A 13,124-nucleotide genomic window follows, 5' to 3' on the forward strand; every position below is an offset into this window, starting at 1 on the left:
TCAATTCCCTTTTTAAAATTTGGAGAAATCAAATGTAAACTTGAGAAACATCACATTGCATAAACTTAACAGCACGAATGTTGATTTTTCTCATTTTAGATATCCCCACCCCACCCCCCTTTGCTTCCAATCTCTTCTTTACCTACTCCTGGACACATTTTTTTTCTCTTTCTTTAACTATTTTAACACCCCCCCCTTCCCAATGGTTTCTCCTTCTACCTGTCTCTCCACGTCCCACATCATCTGACTTCTCACCTCTGGGCCTCACCCTTGCAACTTCGCCAGTTTATCTCACCAAGACAAATGGTCCTGACCCGTAACAATGACTGACCACTGCCACCCACGGATGCTGTCTGACCTACTGAGTTCCTTCAACAATTCTTTGTCTGCTCCCTTTTAAGTGTATCTGATGAACTGGCCTCAACAATGGTAATGTAGAGGAATCCCAGAGACTGCAGAAGGAATCAGAATCAAAATGTATTGTCATGAACATGTCACAAAATTTGTCGTTTTGCTGCAGCATTAAAGTGCAAACATCTATGTAAAACAAAAATTTTACAAAAGTGCAAGGAAAAGTCAAAGTAAGGCAGTGTCTGTGGTTCATTGTTCATTCAAGAATCTGATGACAGAGGGAAATAAGCTGTCCTTATGCTACTGAGTGCTCTGACTTCTTTGGCTTGGCTTCGCGGACGAAGATTTATGGAGGGGGGAAAAGTCCACGTCAGCTGCAGGCTCGTTTGTGGCTGACAAGTCCGATGCGGGACAGGCAGACATGGTTGCAGTGGCTGCAGGGGAAAATTGGTTGGTTGGGGACAGATTAGAATGGACAGAGTACTGGGTGAAAATTGAAAATACCCAGATGCAAAGAGACTGGGAGTCCACGTGCAGGATAGCCTGAAGGTAACATGAATGTTGAGTTGGTGGTGAAGAAGCCAAATGCAATGGTGGGATTCAAGTCAAGTCAAGTCAAGTCACATTTATTTGTTATTCATACCACAAACCTTGCAGTGTACAGTGAAAATGAGATTAAGTTTCTTTGGACCTTGGAGCTGGTTATTTACATGGATAAATTACCTCAGAAACTTTTTAATCATAAAGAACATATCACATAAATATCATGTTACATATGCTAACCCTGTGTCCCTGGAGTTCAGAAGCTTCACAGCTTGGGGGTAAAAGCTGTCTTGTAATCTGTTCATGAGGGCCCGAACGCCTCCGTACCTCTTCCTGGTTGACAGGAGGGAGAACAGATTGTGGGAGGGGTGTGTGGAGTTTTTCATGATGTCTGTGGCTTTCCACAAACAACGGCCGTTATCAATGTCGACCATGGCAGGGAGAGAGACTCCACTGATCTCCTCAGCAGTCCTTAATATTCGCTGCATGGACTTGCATTTGAGATGGTACAGTTCCCGTACTAGGCAGTGATGCAGTGACATAGGATACTCTCAATGCATCCCTTCTAGTATTGTAGTGAGGGTGGAAGCTAAACTTTCCTCAACCTCTACAGGAAGTAGAAGCCTTCTTTGCAATGGATCTGGTGTTAAGGGACCAGAAGAGATCCTCCACCAGGTGCACACCAAAGAATATGATGCTTTTGACTACCTTGACGGGGGAGCCATCAATGGTCAGCAGAGAGTGACCAGCAGACTCCCCTGAAGTCAACCAGCATCTCCTTTTTGTTGATGTTCAGGTTTGTGTTGTCTCTGCACCAGACCGTTAGTGATTACACCTCCTTGCTGTAAGCTGACTCATCGTTCTTGCTGATGAGCATGGTCGTGTCGTCAGCAAACTTGATGATGTAATTAGAATTGTATCTCACTGCACAGTCGTGGGTCAGCAGGGTAAGCAGCAGTGGGCTGAGCATACAGCCCTGGGGGGCCCCCTGTGCTCAGTGTGATGGTGTTTGACATGCTGTTTCCGATCCGGACTGACGAAGGTCTTCCAGTCAGGAAGTTGAGGATCCAGTTACTGAGAAAGATATTGAGGCCCAACAGGTTCAACTTCCTAATCAGGTGCTCCGGTATGTTGAGCTGAATGCTGAGCTGAAGTCTATGAACAGTATTCGAACATATGAGTCTTTATTTTCCAGGTGGATGAGGGCTAGGTGGAGCGTGGTGGCAATGGCATAGTCTGAAGATCGGTTGGAATGGTACGCAAACTACAGGGGGTCCATTGAGGAGGGCAGCTAAGCCCTGATGCGCTCCATAACTAGTTTCTTGAAGGTAATTGTTGACACAACACACTGATGGATTCTTCGGCACAGGGATAGTAGAGGCCACCTCGAAACACTATGGTATGACAGCGCTGCTCAGAGAGGTGTCTGTTCTTTTCAAGAGGAATAGAATATAAGAGCAGGGATGTGATGGTGAGGCCTTATAAGGCACTGGTGTGACCTCAGAATATTATGAACAGTTTTGGGATCCTCATTTAAGAAAGGATGTGTTGAAACTGGAGAGGGTTCAGAGGAGGTTCACACGGATGATTTTGGGAATGAAAGGGTTATCAAATGAGGAGCGTTTGACTTGGCCTGTACTCGTCGGAATTTATGAGAATGAGGGAGATCTTGTTGAAACATTTTGAATGTTGAAAGGCGTGGACAGAGTAGATGTGGAAAGGTTGTTTCCTATGGTGGGAGAGTCTAGCACAAAAGGGCAAAACTTCAGATTTGAAGGACGTGATTAGAACAAAGATTCAGAGAAATTTCTTCGGCCAGAGGGTGGTAAATCTGTGGAATTTGTTGCCACAGGTGGCTGAGGACACCAGATCATTGAGTGCATTTAAGGGAGAGATTGATAGGTTCTTGATTAACCAAGGCATCAAAGGACAAGTCCATTTATTGTCATTTGATTGCACAAGTACAACCCAACAAACCGGTGTTCTCCAATCCTCGGTGCAAAACACATCAGACATAACACACATACAGACAAACAATAGGCATGCAGGACAAGTATTCATATATATAAATAAATAAATATTAGCTCGTGAATATGAGAGTCTTGGATGGTTAATGTGAGCAGTTCCTTTGGTTGAGCATTCTCACTGCCCATGGGAAGAAGTTCCTCAGCCTGGTGATGCTGGCTCTGTATCTCTTTCCCAACGGGAACAGCTGAAAGATACTATGTGTGGGGTGGAAAGGGTCCTCGATGATTTGTTATGGAGGAGAAAGCTGGGCAGTGGGGATGAGTGAGAAATTGGATCAGCTCATGATTAAATGGTGGGGCAGACTCGATGGGCTAAATAGTCCATTTCTGCTTCTTTATCTTATGGTCTCATATATTGCCAATGTTTCACAGTTCATTGTCAGTTATTGAAGAGATTATTGATGCTCACTGTACTAAGGGACTGCACATTTAAAGTGCTCTTATCAGAGAGATGCAAACAAGGTAAGAGTGTAGCTTCACATGAATAACAGCTGACTCGTGACACAAAATGCCACAGCCGCCTGCATGCACTTCATGTAGGAGTAAGTGGAAAGTGGTTATTAGTGAACTCATGGGGGCGGGGGTGAAGGGAAGATATTTGTCTCAAGTCAAGTATCAGGTTGTTCATTAATGTATTTCTGTACTCGCAGCCATATTCATGGCAGATTTACTTGGGCACCTTCAATGTTCTTAAATAAGATACAAACAGTTTCTGAAAAGTTGAAGGTTTCTGTTGAAGCTCAGCGACGTCTTTAGCTGCACCTGCAATTTGTGTGCTAAGCTAGTCCAACCGCATGAGAGTCGAGCAGTGAACCTTCTGATGACTTCCTGTTGTTTGGTTTCCTGCAGAATGTTCAGAAGTCAGTTGTTACATAACTCCTCTCCCGGTGTAAAAGGCACTCGAAATTCCTCTGCACATCATTTGATAATTGTTGGTGTGAAGTTGCTGAATTCTTATTTATTCTATGTTTCTTGGTACAAAGAAGGAAAGGGCCCTGTTTACAAAGAGAGCTAGGGATACATTGGGGCTCAGCTCCTCACATCCAATAATGGAGGGCTATTCTCTTTATAATGCTTTAAAGAACAGACCGTTTCAAGATTCAAGTGCAGGCTTTTATAAAGGTAAACATTAAAGAGTCCATCTCAGGAGACAGGCTCACCTCTAACATCTATTACTAGACTATTGGCTCCCACAGATATCTCAACTGCTCTATGTTCCACCCTGCTTCCAGCAATAACTCTATTCCATTCTCTCAGTTCCTTTCTCTACCTTAGAAGCCCTAATGATGATTTTCCATGTCTCTGAAATGCGTCCCTTCTTCCTCAGCCTAGTTTATAAAGTGAATGCACTTTTTTGCTGTTATTTGTTGACTCTACATCTTGACTTTGACCAATGCACATTTTAGTCAATGCAATTAAAATGTGAGAGACTTAAACAAAAGGCATTTGGAGAGATTACCAAATGCTGGTGAGTAGCTTCTCATCAGAGAACAGCAGGACTTGGGTAAGAAGGTGGGGCAGGTGTAACAGGAGCATATCCACTGTTAAGCACTGAGGAGTAAGAGGTGGGGTGAACTGATGGGAATCCTCTGACAAATTCTTCAATACTGTATATATTGGGTATACATTTTGGAGGTGGTAAGGGTGTCAAAAGTTCTGGGGAGAAGGCAGGAGAATGGAGTTGAAAGGAAAATTACATCAGACATGATTCAAATGGTGGAGCAGACTTAACAGGCTGAATGAACTCATTCTGCTACTACATCTTATAATGGGGAAAACAGCCTCCTTCGGTGTCACTGTAAAGCAATCTGTTTTGGATGAACAATAGAACACTACAGCATAGAAACAGGCCATTTGGCCCAGCTAGTCTGTGCCAAACTATTATTCTACCAATCACCTGCACCAGGATCATATCCCTCCATACCTCTCCCATCCTTATACCTGACCAAACTTTTCTTCAAGATCAAAACTGAGCCCACATTCGTGACTTCAGCTGGGAGTTTGCTCCACACTCTCAACACTCTGTGTGAAGAAGTTCCCTATAATATTTCCTTTAAACTTTTCCCCTTTCACCCTTAACCCATGCTCTTTGTAATCTCACATGTAATCTCAGTGGAAAAAGCTTGCTTGCATTATCTATAAAGTATGACCCCATTATAAAGCGATTGTAGATGTGCATAAAATATCAAGCGGGGTTGTGCTAAATTGGGGTTCAAGAAAATCAGTGTTTTCAAGAACATTCAAGAATCATCATTTACAGTTTATTCTTAAAAAGATGATTGTTTTCCTTGCTTGAACGTAGCATGTCAGTGGCTGCCAACAAAATCTAGAATGCTTCTGAATCGGAGAATTTTTATGTGGTCCACTTCCTGGGTCTCCAGCCAATGGAGGCTAGCCTTGAGGTGTTCAATGGCTTCAGAGACTTTTGGCGGTGGGTGTGGAGGCTCTTTATCATCATCCCCTTGTGATTTGAGAACCGGTACACTTGGCTCCGCCGGTGCTATAGTTACATTATGGACAATTTCAGTGCCCGTCAGGTGCTCATATGTTGGGCATTCATCATCGGTAGAGAACCACTGGTATAGCTCTTTGTTCCATTCAGACAGCCTCTCTGTCTCATGCACATCTTCCTCTGTGAAGCCGTACAAATCGGAGTCATCATCATCATTTTCTGTGGCGCATTGGCATGATGAAAAGGCTGGCCCCAGATCCTTCTCCCAGCATTTCTCCACCCATGACGAGCTGTCCGCTGAGTCCAAGGACTCATTGCATTCATTCCAAATTTGCATTAAATCGGGCCAAATTAAATCGGGGTTTTACTATACCTCTCATAATTTTATATACCTCTATCAAATCTCCCCTCATTTTTTTTTACACTCCCACATCTTATAATGGGGTAAACAGCCTCCTTCGGTGTCACTGTGAAATGTAAAGCAATCTCCTTTGGATGAACAATGGAACACTACAGCACGGGAAATGGCCATTTGGCCCAGCTAGTCTGTGCTGAACTATTATTCCACCAATGACCTGCACCAGGACCATATCCCTCCATACCTCTCCCATCCATATACCTGTCAAAACTGAGCCCACATTCGTAACTTCAGCTACCAGTTTGTTCTATGGTCTCGCCACTCTAGTGTGAAGAAGTTCCTGAAGTCCCTAGTAAATCTTTGCTGCCTGTTTTCAACCTTATTGATACCTTTCCCATAGTTAAATGACCAAAACTGTGCACAATGTTCCAAATTTGGACCCACCAATGTCTTATACAACTTCATCATAACAACCCAAATCCTACGACCCTATCTAAGTTTGACATCACTTTCAGGGAATTATGTATCTGAATTCCCAGATCCATCTGATCTATTGCACCACAATGCGCCACCATTTACCATGTATGACCTACCTTGGTTAGTCTTTCCAAAGTGTTACACCTCACACTAGTCTGCATTAAATTCCATCTCCCATTTTGCAGCCCATTTTTACAGCTGGTCCAGACTGCACTGCAAACTTTGAAAGATTTCCTCACTGTCCACTATACCTCCAATCATTGTTTTAACAGTAAACTTGCTGTTCTAATTTACCACATTATCATTCAGATTGTTGATTTAGATGACTAACAACAATGGAACCAGCATCAATCCTTGAAGCACACCACTAGTCACAGACCTCCAGCCAGAGAGGCAATCATGCACTTCTACTCCCTGGCTTCTCCCACAAAGCCAATGTCTAATCTAATTTACAACCTCACCATAAACACTGAGCACTGAACCTTCTTGACCAACCTCCCATGTGGGACCTTGTCAAAGGTGAGGAACACACACTGCCCACACCTACAAACTCTTACTGCTTCACAGGAGACTACTTTCATATGAATGTGGGGTCTTATGTCACTCACAGTCCTCCAAAGTAAGGATGGTCCAAGGGGAGTTGGATAGACCCTTGGGAATGATCATTCCCAGCCTGCAGGGAGGAAGCAGGCAATGGGTCCTTGAGGCTGGAACAGGCTGGACAAGGCTGCAGGGAAGGGATGGGGGGGGGGAGGAGGGGGGGACTACCAGGCTTAACCAGGCTAGACCAGGCTGCAGGGAAGGAGCAGGCGGTGGGACTTCTGAGTCTCCTTCTTCACTGCCACGTTATACCACTGTAAGGTTCATTCAGGTATCGGAAAAGCATCAGCCCCTGGATCGGACGTTGACCTGATCGACCATCTGGCCTTGCAGAGACCACTGGGGCTACCCATCATCTGTCCAGGGATTTAATAGCTGGATCCAAGAGGAGAGAGAGGATGCACAGAAAGACTCCAGCCTCTTCCAGATCATTTGAGTCAATCCTAAAGGCCAAAGTTCCGACATAGCCTGTGAACTGGCTGCTATCACCTAAAGCTTCCTGTTCTCCTGGAAGTGGAGATGCCAGCAACATTAATCCCTTCGAGTATCAGTACACAGATCAACAGCAGGCACAACTTTAATCCACTGATTGTACTTCTCATAATCTCCTGATGAATGTTGGATGTTATCTGGCTGACTTCAGGAAGGGAAAGTCAGAGATACAATCCAGTGATCACTGGGGGGATCAGAGGGGAGGGGGAGTTACTATCTCGGAGGATCTTTCCTGTATCCAACACACTAAAAGCATCATGAATAAAGCATGTCAGCACCTCTATCTCCTCAGGAGTTTGCAGAGGTTTGGTATGAAACCAGAAACACTGGCAAATTTCTACAGATAAGTGGTGAAAATGTGCCGACTGACAGCATCACAGTCTTGTATGGGAGCACCAATGTCCCTCAGCACAAAGCTCTCAAAAAGGTAGTGGACACAGCCCTGGATATCGTAGACAAAACCCTCCCTACTATCGAGAACACCTACAGGGAACACTGCTGTTGGAAAGCAGCAGCAAGGATCCACACCAACCAGCACATGCTTTGTTCTTACTACTGCCATTGGGAAAGAGGTATAGATGCCATAGGACTCGCACTATCAAGTTCAGAAACATCCATTATCAGACTCCTCAATAACAAACTCAATCAGGGATTCATTTAAGGACTCTTACTTGTGCACTTTATTGATTTTTAAAATTCTCTCTGTATCGCAGAGTTGGTTGGTTTATATTTGTTATCTGTTTATAGTTCTTTATTGTTTACATTTGTATAGTTTTTTTGCATGACCAATAAGTGGTAATTCTTCCTCGCTCACAGAAAAAGAATCTCAGAGTTGTATCATCTGACAATAAATATGAAATCTGAATCTGATATTTATTGGTATGATCGTCTTGGTCCATGCATGCTGTACATTGTTGTTCACTCTTGTTGACCTCACATTCCTATGTGCCACTGAGGAAGGTCATTTGTATTATTGAGTCCCTGTCTGCTCTCAGAATAATACCATTATTCCATTTATCTATTTATTTCTGAGTAACCAATTCTCCCTCACATAACAATCAACTGCCACCAATTCCTCAGCCTCCAGGGCACATTCTAACAGCCAACTCCCCCACCAGCACATCTTTGGGAAATGGGAGGGAACTAGAGGATCCGGGGGAAATCCACACAGTCACAGGAAAAAGGTGAAAATTCCATGTAGACAGGTTACTGGAGTTGTGGCCACTGTCCCACTTTGTGCTGTTCTTCCTTACATCGAGGCCTTGAATGTTCTTCTCACTGTGGCCTTTCAAAATCACATTCACTGTATTGAACGCATACCAGCTGAGACTATGCAGACTTTGTAAGGAGAAAATTTCATAGGATTGAAGGGCGCCCACTTAGAACAGATAAGGAAGAATATCTTCAGCCAGAGGGTGGAAAATTTGTGGAATTTGTTGCCACAGGTGATTGCAGAGGCTAGCTCATTGGGTGTATTTAAGGCAGAGTTTGACAGCTTCTTGATTAGCCAGTGCATGAAAGGTTATGGGGTGAAGTCTGAGCAGTGGGGCTAAGTGGGAAAATGAATCAATTCATGATTAAAATGGTGGGGTGGACTCGATGGCTGAATAGCCTAATTTTGCTCTGATGCCAGTGGTTCTCAACCATTTTTTCCCCACTCACATACCACGTTAAGTAATTTCTTACTAACCACAGAGCTCCTATTGCATCCTATGTTTTCTACATTGGAGGAGCAAATGCTTTTCTCATCTCTGTCTCTTCTATTGAACCATATTCTTGAATGTCCAGCCCGAGGAAATGTTTTTCCTCCATTGGTCCTGTCAAGCTTCTGATGACTTTTGTATGTTTCCTTCTTCTCAATATATAGCCCTAGCTTGCTTGATCCCTCCTCATCCCAGTATTCAACCTAGGTTGATGCTTCACTACACAAAGTGGTGGAAGAACTCAGCAGGTCACATAGCACCCATGGAGAGTGATAGAGCATTGGCATTTTGAGACTGAGCACTTCTTCAGGAATCCATGGATGCTGCCTGACCTGTTGAGTTCATCCAGCACTTTTGTGTATTGAACTAGTTCCCCAGCATCTTGTTTACCTGATACTTCAGTGGACTCCCTCAAGCATAAATAGGGAGACCAAACTTGTACATGATATTCTCATGTGGCCTAACCAAGCCCCAATGTAATTCCAAGAATTCATATCCCATTGGAAGATCTTTTCCCTTCCTAATTGTGAAGAAGTGCTCAGGCCCAAAATGTTGTTTACATATCTCCGCATCCTATAGACACTGCAAGATCTGCTGAGATCATGCAGCATTTTTATGTTTTTACTACAATTTCAGCATCTGCAAACTTTCATGTATCACTCCCTTGCTAATAGCTCACTACATTGGACAGACACCCAGGTCCCCCTGATCTTTCACCCTTTCACCATTTAAATATTATTCTACTTCTCGATTTTTCAACCAAAATGGATTTCCATCAGCTATGTCCTTGCTCATTCACCTTAATAGTCTGTATTCATTTGGAGCATCTCTCCATACTACTCATAACTCACTCTGCCTTCTAGCTTTGTATCCATCAGCAGACTTGAATATATTCCAATTGGGCCCTTGATCCAAATCATTGATATGCTCTGTGACCAGTAATTACTCCAGCAACAGTCTCTGTGGTATGCTTTCCTTATCCCCTCAAAGAATCTCACACTGGTAAAATAATGATGCCCTTGCCTAGTTCTAACTGATATCTCCCTGTAACTTGGCAAACTACTATATTTGCTGTATTTGTTAGCATAGGGGATGGGACAACGGTGTTACATTATTAGCGATTGAGACTGGGGTTCGAATCTTTCTCTGTCTGTAAGGAGTTTGTACATTCTCCCCAAGTCTTTGTGGGTTTCCTCTGGGTGCTCTTCAAAAAATATCTATTGGGGTTGTAGGTTAATTTGGTGTAAAAACCATGCTGTAAGTCTAAAATTAAATCAAATGTCACCATATCTCTGTACACATGCCAATGAACTTGAATGCATTGTATTAATTCTTTAATTACTTCAGCCATTTCTCATTTACTATCATACATTTGAAGTTGTATCCCGATATGCCTTATAACTTTGTAAGAAGTAAAACACAAAAGTCTGTAGTCAGCGTGGTTGAATTTAAAACAGTGTTTGAGAAACTCAACAAGTCAGTGTCCTTAATTGTCTCTTGTCTTTGGCTTGGCTTCGCGGACGAAGATTTATGGAGGGGGTAAAAAAGTCCACGTCAGCTGCAGGCTCGTTTGTGGCTGACCAGTCCGATGCGGGACAGGCAGACACGATTGCAGCGGTTGCAAGGGAAAATTGGTTGGTTGGGGTTGGGTGTTGGGTTTTTCCTCCTTTGCCTTTTTTCAGTGAGGTGGGCTCTGCGGTCTTCTTCAAAGGAGGCTGCTGCCCGCCAAACTGTGAGGCGCCAAGATGCACGGTTTGAGGCGTTATCAGCCCACTGGCGGTGGTCAATGTGGCAGGCACCAAGAGATTTCTTTAGGCAGTCCTTGTACCTTTTCTTTGGTGCACCTCTGTCACGGTGGCCAGTGGAGAGCTCGCCATATAAGATCGTGTCCTTAATATAGCAAAGATAAAGATACATAACTGACATTTCAGACTTGACCCCTTTGTCGACGTATGGAAAAATGTCGGCAGCCATCCGAACAAAGAGGAAAGGGGGAGAGGCGTGGGGGGAGGAGCATAGTCACAAAGGCAGGAGGTAATAGGTGGAAAAGAGAGGGAGGGTAAGCAGAAAGTGGGGGAGGTGGGATGGCTAGGTGAATATAGAGGAAAGGGAGTAGAGATCTGAGGGAAAGAAGACAGGGGGAAGGGAAGGGGGGGGCGGAAGAAAGGAGAGAAGGTTAGCAGAAACCAGAGAAGTCAATGTTAATGCCATCCAGCTGGAGAGTGGAGAGTCCCCAGACAGAAAACCAGGTGCATTCCTCCAATCTACAGGTGGTCTTGGTGGGATAGTACATGAGGCCATGGACACACATGTTAGTCTGAGAATGGGGTGCAGAAATTAAATGGTTGGCCATGGGAGGTCCCTTTCACGGGTGCAAGTAGACAAAGTTGCTCAGTGAAGTAATCTCCCAGTCTGCTCCCGATGCAGAGAAGGCCACAAAGGGAGCAGCGGATGCAGTAAATTAGTTCTGTAGATATATGTGAAGTGTTGCTTCACTTGAAAGGCCCTTTTTTGGGCCCCAGACTGTGGTGAGGGAAGAGCTGTGGGCACAAGGGGGGAGGGGGTGCGACTGTTAGGGAGAGTTGAGTGCATGAGGGAGTCAAGGAGGGGGCAGTCCCTACTGAAGGCAGAGAGGGGAAGATGTACCTGGAAGTGGGATCCTTTTGTAAATGCCGGAAATTCCGGAGGATAATGAGTTGAATGCAGAAGCTGGTGGGATGGTAGGGAGGATGAAGGGTGGGGGGGGGTGGGTTCTATGTTTGCTATGTCTGGAGGCATAGGAGCCCAGGGCAGGTGAGTAGGAAATGGAGGAGATCCTGGTGAGGACTAAGTTGATGGTAGTGAAGAGGAAGCTGCGTTTGTGGAAGAAGGCAGACATTTCAGCTAATCTGAACTTAAAGACTTCATCCTGGCAACAGGTGTGGTGGAGGCAGAGAGATTATGAAAAGGGAATAGAATGCTTGCAGGGTACAAGGTGTGAGGAGTTGTAGGAGTTGGTTTTGTAAAATATACTGGTGGAAAGCTTGTCTCCAGAGATGCAGACAGAGAGACCCAGAAAGGGGAGAGTGTTATCAGAGACAGACCAGGTGAGTTTCAAATTGAAGTGGAAGTTGGCAGCGAAGTGAATGAAGTTGACTAGTTCATCGTGGGTGCATGAGGCAGCCCCAATGTAGTCATCAGTATAGGAGAAGAAGAGTTGAGGGGCCTTGTCTATATAGGCTTACAGCATGGAATGCTCCTCAAAGCCCACAAACAAGCAGGCCTAGCCGAGACCCATGTGGGTACCTGTGGCTATTCCTTTGATTTGCAGGAAGTGAGATGAGTCAAAGGAGAAGTTGTTTAGATCAAGGACAAGTTCTTCCAGGTGGAGGAGGGTGGTGGTAGAGGGTGATGGTTGGGTTTCTTGTCCAGAAAGAAGCAAAGTGTTCAATCCCTTCTATATGGGGAATGGAGGTACGAAGGGATTGGACATCCATAGTAAAAATAAGGTGGTCCAGTTCAGGAAATTGAAGTCATTGAAGTGAAGGAGGGGATATGAGACACTGCAAATGTGGGTGGGGAGGGATTTGACTGGGGAGAAAAGAGTCAAGATAAGACAAAATTAGTTTGGGGGGGGCGAGCAAGTGGAAACAATGGGTCTGACTTCTGCCTTGCCGAGGCTAGATGACAGCTCTCTAACACCTCCTCCTAACTCCTTACATAAGACCCCACCACAGCTCATCAAGCCACCATCTCCAATACCATCTCCAACCTCATCACATCTGGTCATCCCCAACCTCATTGCCTCCCATCCCAGCATTGGCCAGTTCTACCTTTTATTCAAAAAACATAAACCCAACCATCCGGGTGGACCCATTCAGGCCAACCTATAAATGCCGACAAAGCTAGTCCTATTTGCCTCCATCCAGCTCATTTCCCTGTTCATCTTCGTTTTAGTTTCACTTTCATACTATGATCAATCTTCCTTAAAAGCACCACAACCATTATTTTATTAACTGTCCATTTCTTACTGTACTTTAAAAATAATAGTTTCCTGAGATTGGGTGATAATGGGGAATAAAACTAATATCCTTGAAGACATCATCCAAAAAATGAAACTTTACCCTGAGTGGAGAGAACTT

At 44.3% G+C, this 13,124-nt stretch overlaps 1 protein-coding gene across 2 annotated transcripts in view; it reads right to left on the reverse strand.

Moving 5' to 3' along the window:
• zap70 (zeta chain of T cell receptor associated protein kinase 70) overlaps positions 1-13,124 on the reverse strand; it is an 83,178-nt gene that overhangs the window by 60,139 nt on the left and 9,915 nt on the right. The gene's annotated exons all lie outside the window — the stretch shown is intronic.

This window comes from Narcine bancroftii, chromosome 3, assembly GCF_036971445.1.
Source record: "Narcine bancroftii isolate sNarBan1 chromosome 3, sNarBan1.hap1, whole genome shotgun sequence".
Taxonomy (NCBI): domain Eukaryota; kingdom Metazoa; phylum Chordata; class Chondrichthyes; order Torpediniformes; family Narcinidae; genus Narcine; species Narcine bancroftii.